The sequence below is a fragment of the Pelobates fuscus genome, chromosome 3 (genome assembly GCF_036172605.1).
Source record: "Pelobates fuscus isolate aPelFus1 chromosome 3, aPelFus1.pri, whole genome shotgun sequence".
Taxonomy (NCBI): Eukaryota; Metazoa; Chordata; class Amphibia; order Anura; family Pelobatidae; genus Pelobates; species Pelobates fuscus.
In genome coordinates, this window is record NC_086319.1 from 388,825,783 (window position 1) to 388,841,495 (window position 15,713).

Here is a 15,713-nt window from a genome sequence, read left to right on the forward strand (position 1 = left end):
CTACATCCTCTATTTATATATATATATACACACACACACACTCATTGACCATGTAACACTATGGTTCCAACCATATAGAAAATCACTACAAAATTATGTACCGGTGGCACCAGGCCCCTTTCAAGACTTCTTAAATGAACACAAAATAATCAGATAGGTGTTGGAGGGTTTTTGGAGGCCTTGGTACCCTTTCACATATATGGTGGCACTGAGCAAAATTGCAGCCGTTCTGGCAGGGAACACATTCACTGATTAAAAAGAGAGATCCGTCAATTATAACATTCTCTCCAGAGGTGGGCTCCCTAAGACATCAAGTCAATCAGATAGAATCATGGTAGGCCACATTCTTATTGCGGCCACGTCGATCATACCTTGTTATTGGAAGTCTACTACTTTACCATCAATTAAGGAAGCACTGATTTTAGTGCTCGATAACAAAAGATATGAACTGGCGTTGCTGCAACCCTCTCCTCAAAAAGTGAATTTTGTTTAATTGGGATGCCTGGGAAAATGAAAGAGTTTCCACGCACCCTGTTATACTTTTTTTACAATACACTTAGACATGCAATTGGTTATATTACTCTCTGTATTATATTTTGACAGGAACAAATCCACATTTTTATTATTATATATTTGGATAGTACCCGTCCCCTGCCTTTTTTTTTTTTTTTAATAATTTTTTTCCCCTCTTCACTTCTTATTTCTACTCGTTTCTATTGCTAAATGTGGATTTCTTTACATACCAAATTAATGTTAAACATGTATTTTTTTTAAATACTGTTTAATAAAAATAGTTTGAAAAGAAAGTAAACTAAACTGTCATTAATGACCTCAAATAGTAATGTCTTACTGGTAAGGCATGACTGTCATAAAGCATGAAAACATACAAAAAAAAAAGCGATTTGGCCACTAGGTGACACTGTAAGTAATAAAAAATACAAAATGTGATAATTTCACCTGACACCAGTGAAATAAAATAATATTACTTAACTTATAGGTCACAGCCTCCCAAGGTTATCTCCCAGATGGTAACCTCTTTTAACAAATATATGTATGCAAAAACAAATTTAAAGGTTCTTGCCATTTGACCTATAAAACAAATGATAACGTAGTGCAATATTGTCTAATAATCTCATAACAATTTTTTTATGTAAGAAAAATCCCTTTTTTACGGAAGAATTCTCTAGCCAAATCATTTTTTGGTACCAAAAAGACCTGTCCGGAGAGGAGTCCAAAGGAAGAACTCGAGCCCCCTACTACCATCGAGGGTGGCACCCCTAAGGTGTTCATATCAAGTTTACTTGTGAGTGCAACTGATAATTTGTGTTATGTGATTATTAGACAATATTGCACAATGTTATCATTCGTTTTATAGGTCAAACAGCAAGAACCCTAAAAGTATTTTTGCATATACATGTAAGTAATAACAACCTTAAAATAAATGGGCGTCGAAAGCTTAACAAAGAACTGCAGGTGAACATAAAAAATCTATTGAATTTTTTCAGCCTGCAGAGTGAGTCAACTGAGTCAACAGCTAAGGCTTTTGAATGAGACAGTTGTCTCAAAGTGACGCCTGTCCTTTTTAATATGGGCATTACAAATCCAATTAAATTGTGGTTATTTTTTTATAAATGTTGTTCACGCCTTCTTTTAACCCATGCAATTTTCTCACACATCTGCTCTCTCTAAATCTCCCTTCAAACCACAGGATCTACAGGAGACTAATTGCCATTCCCACCACATTTCACTTCTGCCTCTACAAACTTGGAATCTGTCATCTCAACCTGCCGTCTGTCCTTCTCCTCTACCATCAGGTTGCCCAGGTACACAGATGATCTCTTGCGCATGCCCTATAGCTACAGATGGAGTTGACCTCAAAATAGGAAAAGGAGAGAGAGAAGGACAATGAAAGAAATCCAATCCTGTTTTCACTGTGTTCTCTGAAATGTCAGATTTAAATGTCCCTCATGATAAATGTCCTTTATCTGCAGTTCCTTAAAACATCTGGTACTTACTGTAACCTTGGGGTATTTAGCTTCTTTCCTTACTTACTGTAACCTGTCTCTTCTTTCCAATGCCTGTCTAACATTTGGTGGCTTTAATTTAGACCACTCTGCCAGACCATGTAACCTCATGTTGGATTCTAGCTTTGCTCTCACTGCTTCTTCCAACCCTTCTCCCCATGTCCTTCTCTCTCCTTTTTCTATTTTGAGGTCAACTCCATCTGCCTTGTCCACCCCTTCTCTATCACATCTTACTCTTTACTCTTTGTGATAATTTTTCAGGTAGCACCAATCAAAACCCACTCATTCATCTCATGCAAACTAAGCTCACTCACTATATCCAAAGGTATTCCGACACAGCTGAATCACACAAAACTTCCTCCACTATAAATAATGGAATTCTCTTCCCTCAGACATGTAATTATCAGCCATCCCTTGACTCAATATTTCATAAACAAATTACTTTGACAAGTTTAACCCCTTCAGGACAGGTGACGGACGGGGTCCGTCATCCTGGGGATACCCTTAACGACAGGTGACAGACCTTGTCCGTCAAGCGGTAAAATTAACCCCAGATAGCCACAATCGCGGCGATCGCGGGGTCTATAGTGCTCCGGTCTGCCTCTGTATTAGAGGCAGAGCAGGAGCACCAGATCAGGCTGTCCCAGCAAATGTCAGAGCGAGCACATGTGCTCAGTATACTCATCTTCCGCCTCCCTGCACTTCTGGGTTCACTGTGAAGTGCAGGGAGATGGATTAGTGCTGATCCTGCCCCCTGTGTAAAAAAAATAAAGTTTTAATAAAATCCCACACCCCTTTACCCATTTTAATAAAAAAAATAACCCCTTCCCTGCCAATTGATCACTAACTACAGTGATCAATTGGAAGGGATTACATTTTACTGTCATCTGATTTTTTTTTTTAACCCCTGAGGGTTAATTCTTTTTTTTTTTAACCCTCAGGGGTTAAATTTATTTTATTAATTCATTTAAATATTTTAAAATTATATATTTACCTAACTGGGGTGGGTGGAGGTTAGTGGGGAATTTGGGGATTTGGAGTTAGGCTAACTAGGGGTTAAAGTTAAAAAAAAGTTTTAAAATAAGCTTTAAAAAGTAAAAAATTACTTTTTTTAAAAAAAGTTTTAATAACATTTAAGTAAAAAATAAAAAAGACACCCCGCTTTACCCAGTCAGAATAAAAATTAACCCCTTCCCTGCCAGTCGATCACTGCCTACAGTGATCAAAATACATATCACAGTATTATACTGTGATATAATTTCTTTTAACCCCTGAGGATTAACTTTTATTTATTTATTAACTCTCAGGGGTTCAATTTATTTAATTAATTAATTTAAATATTCTATAATTATATATTTTGCTAGCTGGGGTGGGTGGGAGTTATGGGAAAATGGGGAATTTACGGTAAGTGCTGCTTACTGCTAGTTAGGGGTTAACGGTAAAAAAAAGCTTAGAAAAATGTTAAATCTGTAAAAAAAAGTTTTAAGAAAGTTTAGGAAAGTTTAAAAAAAATACTAAGCAAAACAAAAGTTTAAAAACTAGTTTTAAAAAGTTTAAAAAGTTTAAAAAAGTAAAAAAATACATTAAAAAATGCTCATTACCACTACACCTGGAACAAACTAGAGAAAAAAATGATCCCACGCTAAGGTTCTAAATATGCCTTTTGAATTACCCCAGGGTGTATTCTTTAATAAATAGTATGTGTTTGTGCGGAAGTTTCAATAACCAACCATCTAAACTACTCCAAAATGGAACATGGACACAGCGTAAAACTTCAAAGTTAGAAAAAAACTGAATGGCTGCGTCTCAAATGTGCCCCTCCAACATCCACATATACCTGGCAAAGGTTCATACGGGGGTATTGCTGTACTCAGACGACATAGCTGAGCAACATATGAAGTATTATACAGTCATAGCACACATAAGGTTTGCAAAATATACTGCGCAAACTCACTTTGTGTGTCAAAAAGGCAGAAAAATTGCTTATTACCACTACACTTGGTACAAGCTAGTGGAAACATGATCCCATGCTAAGGTTCAAAATATGCCTTTTGAAATACCCTGGGATATCATCTTTAAGAAATGGTATAGCTTTATGGGGTATTTGGCTTATATAGCCTGGTAAAATACTCTAAAATTGGACATGGGCACATCGCAAAAATTCAAAGTTTGAAAAAAACTGGAATGGCTATGTCCCAAATGTGCCCCTCCAATGTCCACATATACCTGGCAAAGGTACATACGGGGGTATTGCTGTACTCTGCCGATATAGCTGAGCAACATATGAAGTTTATACAGTTGTAGCACACATAAGGTTTGAAAAATATAATGCGCAAACTCACTTTGTGTGTCAAAAAGGCAGAACAAACGCTTATTACCTCTACACTTGGTACAAGCTAGCGTAAAAATGATCCCATGCTAAGGTTTAAAATATGCCTTTTGAAATACCCTGGGATGTCTTCTTTAAGAAATGGTATGCCTTTATGGTGTAGTTGTAATGTAGCCTGCTCAAGTGCTCCAAAGTGGAACACGGACACATCAAAACCCTTCATGAAAATTCACACTTAGAAACGTAAACTTGTCACGTCTCTTTTACAGCACTGTAACTTCACAAAATATTGCCAAAGACATACAATGGGGTCATTTTACTCAGAAGACTTAGCTGAGCATAATTTGGGGGTTTGAACTTAGTGGCACATATGAAATATCCAAAATGCCCAGCAAAAATGTAATCCGTATGTAAAAAATGCCCAAAATAATTTTTTACCACATACTTTGGCATATATTGGTGAAAAAACGGGGGCATGTTAAGGCACAATATGCACCATATGAGATACCCTGGAGTGTCTGATACCGGAGAAACTGACGGAAGCGAAGCACAGAGAGATGGACACAGGTTTCTTCAGGAAGAAAGAGATTCTTTATTGGATCACCGATCGGGACTCAGAGGGACTAATGTCACCAAAATACAGCAAGTTCTGAGCCCCGGACAATAGTGCAGGCTCCTTATATAGGCACATAACTCCTCCCATATTAAGCTCCACCCGCACATTCTCTTGACCAATCAATACAAATAAGAATTAACTTCCTGCTTGACCGCATGGCTTGTCCAGCACAATGGAGGAGGGGAATACTACATCCTGTATTCTTGCACATGCTCCGTACACTACTGATCGTATCTTGCCTCGTGCAACCAACTGATCGATACGTCAGCATATGCACGTACACATGCCACGTGGTAATCTCGGCCTACTAAATTTATTTTTACCGAGATTCCACCACATTCCCCCCTTTGATGCCTCTTGATATTTCACAATTACTTGAGGCATCACTTAACCTTAGTTTGCATACACCGCAAGTTACCATGAACCAGACCAGACTTAACTTATGATGTGAATCTTCAACACTCATCTTCCTGCATTGGTTCTCCCTGATCTAGAGCCTCATATTTATAAATTGCCATTATCTGTGCAGCAGCCTTCCTCTCTGCTATATTTTCTATCAGGCTTTGCACAGACCTAACTACTAAGGGTATAAGACACGGCAGGAGTAGACACAACATTAAAATCAGTAGGACTCCACCTACCACTGCCTTAAGCCCTCCAAACCACTCATACCAGCTACCAAACCAACTACTTGGATTATACCCTTTCCATACCTGAGTAGGCACATGCGCTAGTTTAACCATATGGCTAGTAAGCTCAGCTATTGCTTGCCCTTCGTCATCTATTTGAAGACAGCAATTGCTCAGGTTAAACTTCCCACATACACCTCCCTCTACTGCCAAAAGGTAATCCAAGGCTAATCTATTTTGGTATACTGCTGTCCTCATCCTGGTATTATGCTTCGCTAGAAGATTGAGCGCTTGTGATGTCTCGTTAGTAATAATCTCAACCACCGCTTGTAATCTTATAATACGGTTGAGCATATAAATAGGGGTTCTATAACCAAAGGTACCATCTTCTGCCCACGTGGCTGGCCCATAATAATCTATAATACGCTGGGGAGGCCATTCATTATCTTCCCAGGCGCCTATTTCTATGGGTCCCCTTTTCTTCCTATGATTCACATCATATACTTTAACACCTAAAGTCTCACCTGTTTCAATAGGTAACAAGAAGAAGGATGGTTTGAGCATACCCAATACACATGCCCCTTCCCAGTCCTGTGGCAACTCCGAATAGGCTTTCTTACCACAGATCCAGTACAAATTTGCTGGGGCTCTCCAGGTAGATGTGATAGATAGGTCAAACCACACATCCTTTAAATTGGCGTATCTAGCAAACGGGTTAGATGGTTCTGAGACATTTGAAGCCGACCACCAAGTTGTATTCTTTGTAGCATCATCATAAGCTTTTTGCCCTAGACAAGTTAATTCTCCTACAGAAGTATTATACATCATTCCTTTCCTTGCTATGCAAACATAACCTATGATGGAGGTTTTTAATCTCCACTCAGATTTACCTCTAACACTCATATGATAATCGGCTTGTGTAGATATTAATTGGTCAACTGCCTCAGAACCGGACATTACCTCCTTTGCTTCCCAAGGCCATTGGTCTCCCATGTTAGTACCTCCACACACATAGCAGTTGGTAACATTAAGACTACCGGCAATACTTTCAGCTAAATCAATGAACAGGTTTTTAGCATTATGGGGGATCTTATTATCTATACTCATCTCTTCATAAAAGGAATGGTATACTTGATGAGTTTGGGAGGATACCGTATCAGTCTCTATCCCTATAAACAATACTGTCCCAGGATCTAAACCCGTCCCATATATTTGAAACCCAAATAAATTACCATACTTGTCTAAGAACTTGTCGGGGTTATTTATAAGTATATGGACTGGATTGCATTCCATAGACTTACAATATGGGCTGGTAGGCAACTTAGTCACTATCATGTCCTTGTCTACTGTCTGTCCCCAAGTTGCCCACCCCACACAAGACCAATATGGGCAAAAGTTATAATCTCTATTTGGGCATCTAGGACTCACATATTTATTTTTACTACTGGGACAAATATATTTATCGTTAGACCCATACGTCCTCTCCCATCTAAGATCCCCACATACATTCCACGGCTTTCTACCACTTGATATCGCCTTACATGCATCAAATAGCAGAACACCCGAAGAATATACGGATTCTAATACTGTCTTGTTAATTAGGGTCCCCTGAGGATCTCCATTCCTGAGAGTCAACCAAATTGTACGAGGTTGATACTCCGGACTGAAGCACTTAGGTTCTCCTACTCCTAAATGGCACACACTATATTCTATATTTAGGTATCTACATCTTGATACATCTCCTTTACACTCGTATTGTGAATGCCAAATTAGGGTTTGGGAAATATGGTTACCTGTTCTTGTAGTCTTAATGCATACCTCACAGCTAGGAGTGTCGGTACCTCTACCTTCCTGAATATAAAAATACACATAAATAAACATTATCAAGAACACATCTTTCGCCGTCATCCTCAGTCTTCGTCCGTGCGAAGGCACCTCAGCTTCCAGGATGTAAGGGCTGCAGGGAATGGAGTTCTGCTCGTCTTCACAGGAGTCCCTTCGAGACTTTCCCTGGCTTATACACTATACGTCGGTGGGCGGACAGGCTTTATTATGGCCTTCTCACTCACGCACCAAATCTCTGAAACAATAAAATTTTGTAATCCACAAAGTTCCTCGTTACTCCGACTGAGTCGTGCGTTTTAACTGGATCTTGCAGGGATTCTCTGGATCTGCTGTAACTTGCCAAGAATCGACTGCTGCTGGTTTAACCCTGGAGTGATGTATCCACGGAGTCACTTCGGCTACTTTTATCGCTGTAGGGGTAGACAAAAGAACAACATAAGGACCTCTCCACTTGGGCCCTAACGGTACATTATTCCACTCTTTAATCCACACTTGGTCTCCTGGGTGGTAACTATGAACTGGGGGATAAATATTCACAGGTAATGTATCTTGTACCCTTTTCTGTACCTCCTCCATAGTCTTACCCAACTCTACAACCTGCTGCCGGGTAATTCCTTCTCCCAACTGACTCAAGTCCCCCCTTAAGTTACCAAGTACGGGAGGTGGTCGCCCATACATGATTTCAAAAGGAGAGAGGCCCATCCTTCTGGTAGGGGTACTGCGGATTCGCAATAGAGCTATGGGTAAGAGAACGTTCCACTTAAGTTGGGTTTCCTGACACATTTTAGCCAACTGATTCTTAATAGTTCTATTCATTCTCTCTACCTTACCAGAACTCTGGGGTCTATATGCTGTATGAAGCCTCCACTTTATACCAAGCATATGAGTCAGTTGCTGTAGGCACTGGTGAACAAAAGCTGGACCATTGTCCGATCCTATAGAGCAGGGTAGTCCATATCGGGGTATTATTTCTCGTAGCAGGAATCTCACAACTTCTCCTGCTTTCTCTGTACGAGTAGGACATGCTTCTACCCAGCCTGAATAGGTACACACAATTACCAGCAGGTAACGATGTCCACCCGATTTAGGCATCACTGTATAGTCAATTTGTAAATCGGACATGGGGAGTCCCCCCATAAACTGGACTCCTGGTGGCTTTACTGGTCCTTGCCTTGCATTATTTTTAGCACACGTTACACATCTTCGTACAATGGCCTGAGTCAAGTTGGACAATCTTGGTATGTAGAAATGTTTTCTGAGAGATTCTTCTGTGCTGTCTCTCCCAGAATGTGTCCCATTGTGATAATTTTGGACAATTTCTACCGCTAGTGATGCTGGAATGACTATTCTTCCATCTTCTAACTGATACCATTTGTTCTCCAAATACTTTCCAGGTTCAGTCTTTAACCACTCCTCTTCTTGAGCTGTATAAACTGGAGTCCATTGAGACAGTGGAGTTGGTATAAGAGCAGCTATATGCCCCACATACTCCTGTCTTCCTGATTCAGCGGCACGCTTAGCTGTACTGTCTGCCATCCGATTTCCTTTAGTTACATCACCATCTCCTCTCAGATGCGCTCGACAATGTATAATACCGACTTCTTTCGGCTCCCACACTGCTTCCAATAGTTGTAGGATTTCAGCTGCATATTTGATTTCTTTGCCTTCTGAATTCAATAGTCCTCTTTCTTTATACAAAGCTCCGTGGGCATGAGTGGTTAAAAACGCATACTTGGAATCCGTGTAGATGTTCACTCTTAAACCTTCAGCCAATTGTAACGCTCGCGTCAGTGCTATCAATTCTGCCTTTTGTGCTGATGTTCCTTTCGCCAGTGGCCGAGCTTCTATCACCTTGTCTATTGTTGTTACTGCATATCCTGCATAGCGGATCCCTTCTTTCACATAACTACTGCCGTCGGTGTAATATTGAACATCGGGGTTCTGGATGGGAAAATCACGAAGATCTGGTCTACTTGAAAATACTTCATCCATTACTTCCAAACAATCATGTTGACTTTCAGTAGGTTGTGGCAAAAGGGTAGCTGGATTTAAGGTGTTTACAGTCTCTAAATGCACTCTTGGGTTTTCACACAACATTGCTTGATACTTGGTCATACGGCTGTTACTAAACCAATGATTTCCTTTGTAATCCAACAACGTCTGTACTGCATGTGGGACTCGTACATAAAGTTCTTGACCCAGAGTGAGTTTATCGGCTTCAGCTACTAGCAGGGCGGCTGCAGCTACGGCTCTTAGACAAGGTGGAAGTCCGCTGGCCACTGCATCCAGTTGCTTAGACATGTAGGCAACAGGTCTTTGCCATGATCCCAAGTACTGTGTCAATACTCCCACAGCCATTCTTCTTTGCTCATGTACATACAGGTAGAATGGTCGTGTGTGATCAGGTAGACCTAATGCTGGGGCACTCATCAAAGCCTTCTTCACATCTTCAAATGCCGTTTGCTGTTCTTGAGTCCATAAGAAGGGGTCGTGCTCTGTACCTTTGATAGCTGCATACAGAGGTTTTGCCAGTATCGCGTAGCTGGGAATCCATATCCTACAGAAGCCTGCTGCCCCCAAGAATTCTCGCACTTGTCTTCTATTCTTGGGTATCGGTATTTGGCACACAGCTTCTTTTCTCTCTGGCCCCATAATTCTTTGACCTTCAGAGATATGGAATCCCAGATATTTGACAGTTGGCAAACACAACTGAGCCTTCTTTCTAGACACCTTGTATCCTGCCTTCCAGAGAATGTGTAGTAGATCGTGCGTTGCTTGCTGACATATTTCTTTTGTAACTGCTGCTATCAACAAGTCATCTACATACTGTAACAATACACACTCTCCTGGGATGGACTCGAAATCCAGTAGATCTTGACTTAGAGCTGAACCAAATAGGGTAGGTGAATTTTTAAACCCTTGGGGCAGTCTTGTCCAGGTCATTTGGCGTTTTGAGCCCGTTACAGCGTTCTCCCATTGGAAAGCGAAAATACATTGACTTTCTGCGGCAATTCGGAGGCAAAAGAAGGCATCTTTGAGGTCTAAAACTGTAAAGTAAGTAGCCCCGCCCGGAATTAAAGCAAGCAGGTTATATGGATTGGGTACAACTGGGTGTATACTAACAACCGCATCATTGACTGCTCTCAAGTCCTGCACAGGTCGATACTCATCTGTACCGGGCTTTTGAACAGGCAGCAATGGGGTGTTCCAGGGGGAAGTACAGAATTTTAGGATACCATACCGTATGAACTTATCCAGATAAGATTGGATGTTCTTCTTAGCCTTCTGCGGGATGTGATATTGTCTTAGGCTCACTGGATAAACCCCAAGTTTTAGTTCAATTTTAATAGGTGGAATATTGCGGGCCAGTCCTGGTGGGTTGTTCTCTGCCCAAACTCCTGGTATGTTGAATAAGGACTCATCACTCCTAGGGTTTTGGCTAGTCAACGCTGTATAAAGTCGCCACTCTTCTTCCTTTGGTACGGATAAAGTCATAATACCTGAAGGTCCATTAAACTTTAAGGATGTTGTTCCATTTGGTAGGAACGTAATCTGCGCTTGTAATTTAGATAGCATATCACGTCCCAGCAATTGGACTGGACATTCAGGCATATAAAGGAATTGATGTTTTACTACGTGGCCTCCCAATGTACAGAGTCGACTTTTAAGAACCGGTTTTTCAGCACTTCTTCCAGTTGCTCCTATTACAGTAATAGTCCTTCCAGATGGAGGAGCAACTAGATTAGTCACCACTGAATGTTCAGCACCAGTGTCGATCATGAACGCACTCCTTTTTCCCCCTATTGATACATCGACCATAGGCTCCGCTCGACCAAGGGGGATGGAGCCCGGTCGGTATCAATAGTCCTCCATGACCGTGTCAGCCAATCCTACAAAGTCCCTACCTTTTCTATCGCGGGACCTTTGCGCTGCTGGAAAATACCTATCTTCCCTAACACTTCCTCTGTTCCCATTGCTCCCTCTATTACCATTACTCCCTCCGGGGCCTCCTCTACCTCTCGCTCTGCCTCTAAAGTTTCCATAACCTGTCCTAGGTCTGTCTCTCTCAGACTGTTCTCTTCGCGGACACTCATTTCTCGAATGCCCTTCTTCCCTACAGTATGCGCACTGATTTCTACTTAGGGGTTCCTCATTCCACTTACTATCGCCTCTATCTGGGCCCCGTCTATCTACGCCTGCGATCGCTACCGCTAGCATATCTGCCTTTCTACGCATCTTGCGCTCTTCGTCTTTCTTACTTTCTGTTTTCCGGTTCATGTATACTTTATTCGCTACCTCCATTAGTTGGGTGATAGACATACCTGCAAACCCTTCTAACTTCTGTAGCTTGCGCTTAATATCTCCGTAAGCTTGGCTGACAAAGGCGGAGTTCACCATTCGGGAATTATCTGCGTCTTCCGGATTAAAGGGGGTATACAAGCGGTATGCCTCCAATAATCGGTCATAAAAGACACTGGGCGCTTCATCACTTTTCTGAATCACCTCAACTGTCTTCGACATATTAATGGCTTTCTTTCCTCCGGCTTTCATGCCAGCAATTATAGCGTCTCTATAGGCTCTGAGTTGAACCATATCAGCACCATTTACATTCCAGTCGGGATCGGTGTTAGGATAATGTGTTGCGGCCCATGCTGCTGGATTGGCTTGATTCAAAGCACGGGCTCTATCCTCTAGCGCTTTAATGGCCGCTTGATTAATTCTTGTCCTTTCCTCATTATTAAACAAAGTCATTAATAACTGCTGGCAATCAGCCCATGTCGGGTTATGTGTCTGAACTATCGAGGTGAACAGATCGGTCATAGCTTGTGGTTTCTCAGTGTACGAGGAATTGTGGGTCTTCCAATTCAAGAGATCGGTTGTCGTGAACGGGACATATACAAAGACTGGGTCAGCATGTGCCATTTGACCTGCGGCATCAATATAGGCTGACCCGGGATTCAGACGAAGAGGCATCTGATAATGTTTTAATTGTTGGGTACCGGTCAGTTGTCGGGTTAGTATGGGGCTACGTGGAGGGGCGTCAGTTAGAGGTTCCAGTCGGGGAGAAATAAAACATGAGGATGTGGGAGCTTGGTTTTGGGAAAAATTAGTAAATAAAACACTTCGAGCCGAGCTAGAAGAAGCTTGACCGGAAGTCGGAAGTGGCGCCAAATCAGGATATTCAGATCTAATGGGGGTTGGCTCTGATTCCGGAAGGGGAGATTTAGTACGAGAGGGGGTGGATTCTGTACTGGAGGAGGAAGCGGAAGTGGATGAGGGCAATGAGGGAAGGGGTGCAGGACTTCCTGCATTTGCGTCACTTCCTCTTAAAGGAAAGTAAGGGGGCGGCAAAGGGATCTCGGACTCAGGGGGCGTGTCCAAAATGGGCCTAACACCAGTCCTAGTGGACAAACAAGTCCTAGCCACCATGAGGCGACATTGCTCCTCGTGGCATGTCTGGATCCATTTTGGCGAGTCATTTACGGCCTGTCTCCAACAATCAATATAAGGAAACTGCCCGTAAAGTTCAGGCCTACCCGATACAGCCACGTGTAAGCGCTGTACCAGAGTTGGATCCAAACTGCCACGTGGCGGCCATGCCGCAACCAAAGTAGGCCACTCCCTAGTACACAAAGTGACCAAACGTACAGGAGACATTTTAACCCCAAAATCACATGTTTTGAATCCCTTTTTAAAATTCTTCACCATACAACCTAAGGGATCCGGAATCGTTGACTGCGACGTGCCCATACTTATCAATGGAACGTCGTTGACAACGAATACTATGCACGCGTACTATTCAACAATCACACCCGTTTCCTCTGGCAACAGCACCACGTGGTACGGTTACCAAGTGAAACGTACACAATAACACAATAAACACTCAGGGAATTCCCGTACACACACAGCTGTTACACCAGTCACTATATAATCAATATTATGCCCTTTGGCGAAACTATACAGTCACCCACGCTATAATTCTCTATATATGAATTACCCGTCTATAACACACCCCAGTAACATCGTCTTTTACAAATAGCGGTTACAGTACGGTTAGCATAGGTCAAAGCACAATTTAAGGTCACAATACAATTATTAGTGGTTATGGTGTTAAACATGCAATGGACGACAGTGATTAGTACTTATATACAGTGTCAGTAAATATACAGGGTTATGGTACCGTGCACTATGATACAGCAACACACTATTAACACTCTCGCTAGACGGCTGAGCTCGCGCTATCTAACAAGATATACACTTTACTAAACAATCTTTAACACATTTACAATTCCCAACTAAACTATTGGCCAGTACCTTGAATGGACTACCTAAAACTATCTACATCCGTTTTGGTTAGCCACACTGCCCAAGCACCACATATAGCGAGCTAGAGGACCGAATTTACACAGACGCCTCTTAGTCGATTACTATCAAAAATCTAGTGGGTTCCAAATTTACACGCCTTCCCACTTAGCCAAGATAGGTTGAGAGCTAGCGAACCGAATTTACACAGACGCCGCTTAGTCTCCCGGTCCCTCCGACCTAGCGAACAAAATATACACCCTAGAACGCTAGTCTAGACAAGACACCGGTGTCCGGCTAGGGCTATTTACACCAGAGCCCCGCCTGACTAACAAAATCAAACGGTCTGACTAAAGAGCGTTCGATCGAGCGGTGCGCCTTCGCTCCTTCCCTTCGACAGAGGGGGCAGATTCCATACACAATTCAAACCCCTTATGGGCCTACCGCACAATCGGTATACCCCTAGTGGGTCTGCCGTCTAAAACAGCAGTTGTCTTACCTCCTCGTTCCTGAACCTGAGTTCACACTCATCGACGGGGACACCCCAGCACTTCGTACGTAGAGGCCGATGATCTCCTGGACAACAGACCAGTGGCGCCGAGACGAAGGGAGGTCCACGCAGAAGTTCAGGGGTGCAGCCGTAGAGAACGTGGGCAAAGATAGACCGTCTCACGCCTCTGCCTCTCAGCTACCGTTGAACGATGAGCTTCCCGGCCAATGCACCAAATGATACCGGAGAAACTGACGGAAGCGAAGCACAGAGAGATGGACACAGGTTTCTCCAGGAAGGAAGAGATTCTTTATTGGATCACCGATCGGGACTCAGAGGGACTAATGTCACCAAAATACAGCAAGTTCTGAGCCCCGGACAATAGTGCAGGCTCCTTATATAGGCACATAACTCCTCCCATATTAAGCTCCACCCGCACATTCTCTTGACCAATCAATACAAATAAGAATTAACTTCCTGCTTGACCGCATGGCTTGTCCAGCACAATGGAGGAGGGGAATACTACATCCTGTATTCTTGCACATGCTCCGTACACTACTGATCGTATCTTGCCTCGTGCAACCAACTGATCGATACGTCAGCATATGCACGTACACATGCCACGTGGTAATCTCGGCCTACTAAATTTATTTTTACCGAGATTCCACCACATGTCTACTTTTACAAATGGTAGGCCTTTGTGGGGGTTTTTTGAACAGTCAAACTGTTATAATACCCCAAATGGAAGCATAGGCTCATTAAATCCGTCTCTCAAAATTCTACTGTGAATACTGAAAAGGACAGGTCTCATATATGGCACTGTAGCTTCACGAAATAGTGGCAAAGACATACAATGGGGGTGTCATTTTACTCAGCAGATGTAACTGAACACAAAATAAAACTTTGTACAGGAATAGCACACACCAACTTTACAAAATACACATGAGAATTCTTTGTTATAAGTTTGTGTGCCAAAAACCAAAAAAAGACAATATTTAGCAGAGGTTGGTGGTGAAATGACTACGTAGAAAGTGTCAAAACAACCTTAGGTAAATAGCCTGTGATGTCTACTTTATATAAATATATACTTTTGTGTGGCAATTTTGTTTTCTTTTATGGCTATTAAGCTTACAAGACAAACATACCAAATTCTAAAATTGCTCCACATTAAAAGTTTATTTTACTCCTTGTGCTTTGTGACCTGTAACTACCAAAAAAAAAAACTGAAAATACCAGACACATTATATATTCTGTAAATCAGAACAACTAAATGAATTCATTTTTAATTGCTTTCTTTAACCTGCACTAATTATGCACACATTATTATTGCAAAAACTGTACAAAAAACAAACAAACTATTTTTGTTGTTGTTGCATTTTTCTGTATTTTTTGATAATAAATAAGCATTTATATATATATATATATATATATATATATGTTACATCAAATTAAAGCCCTTTCTGTCCTTTTAAAAACA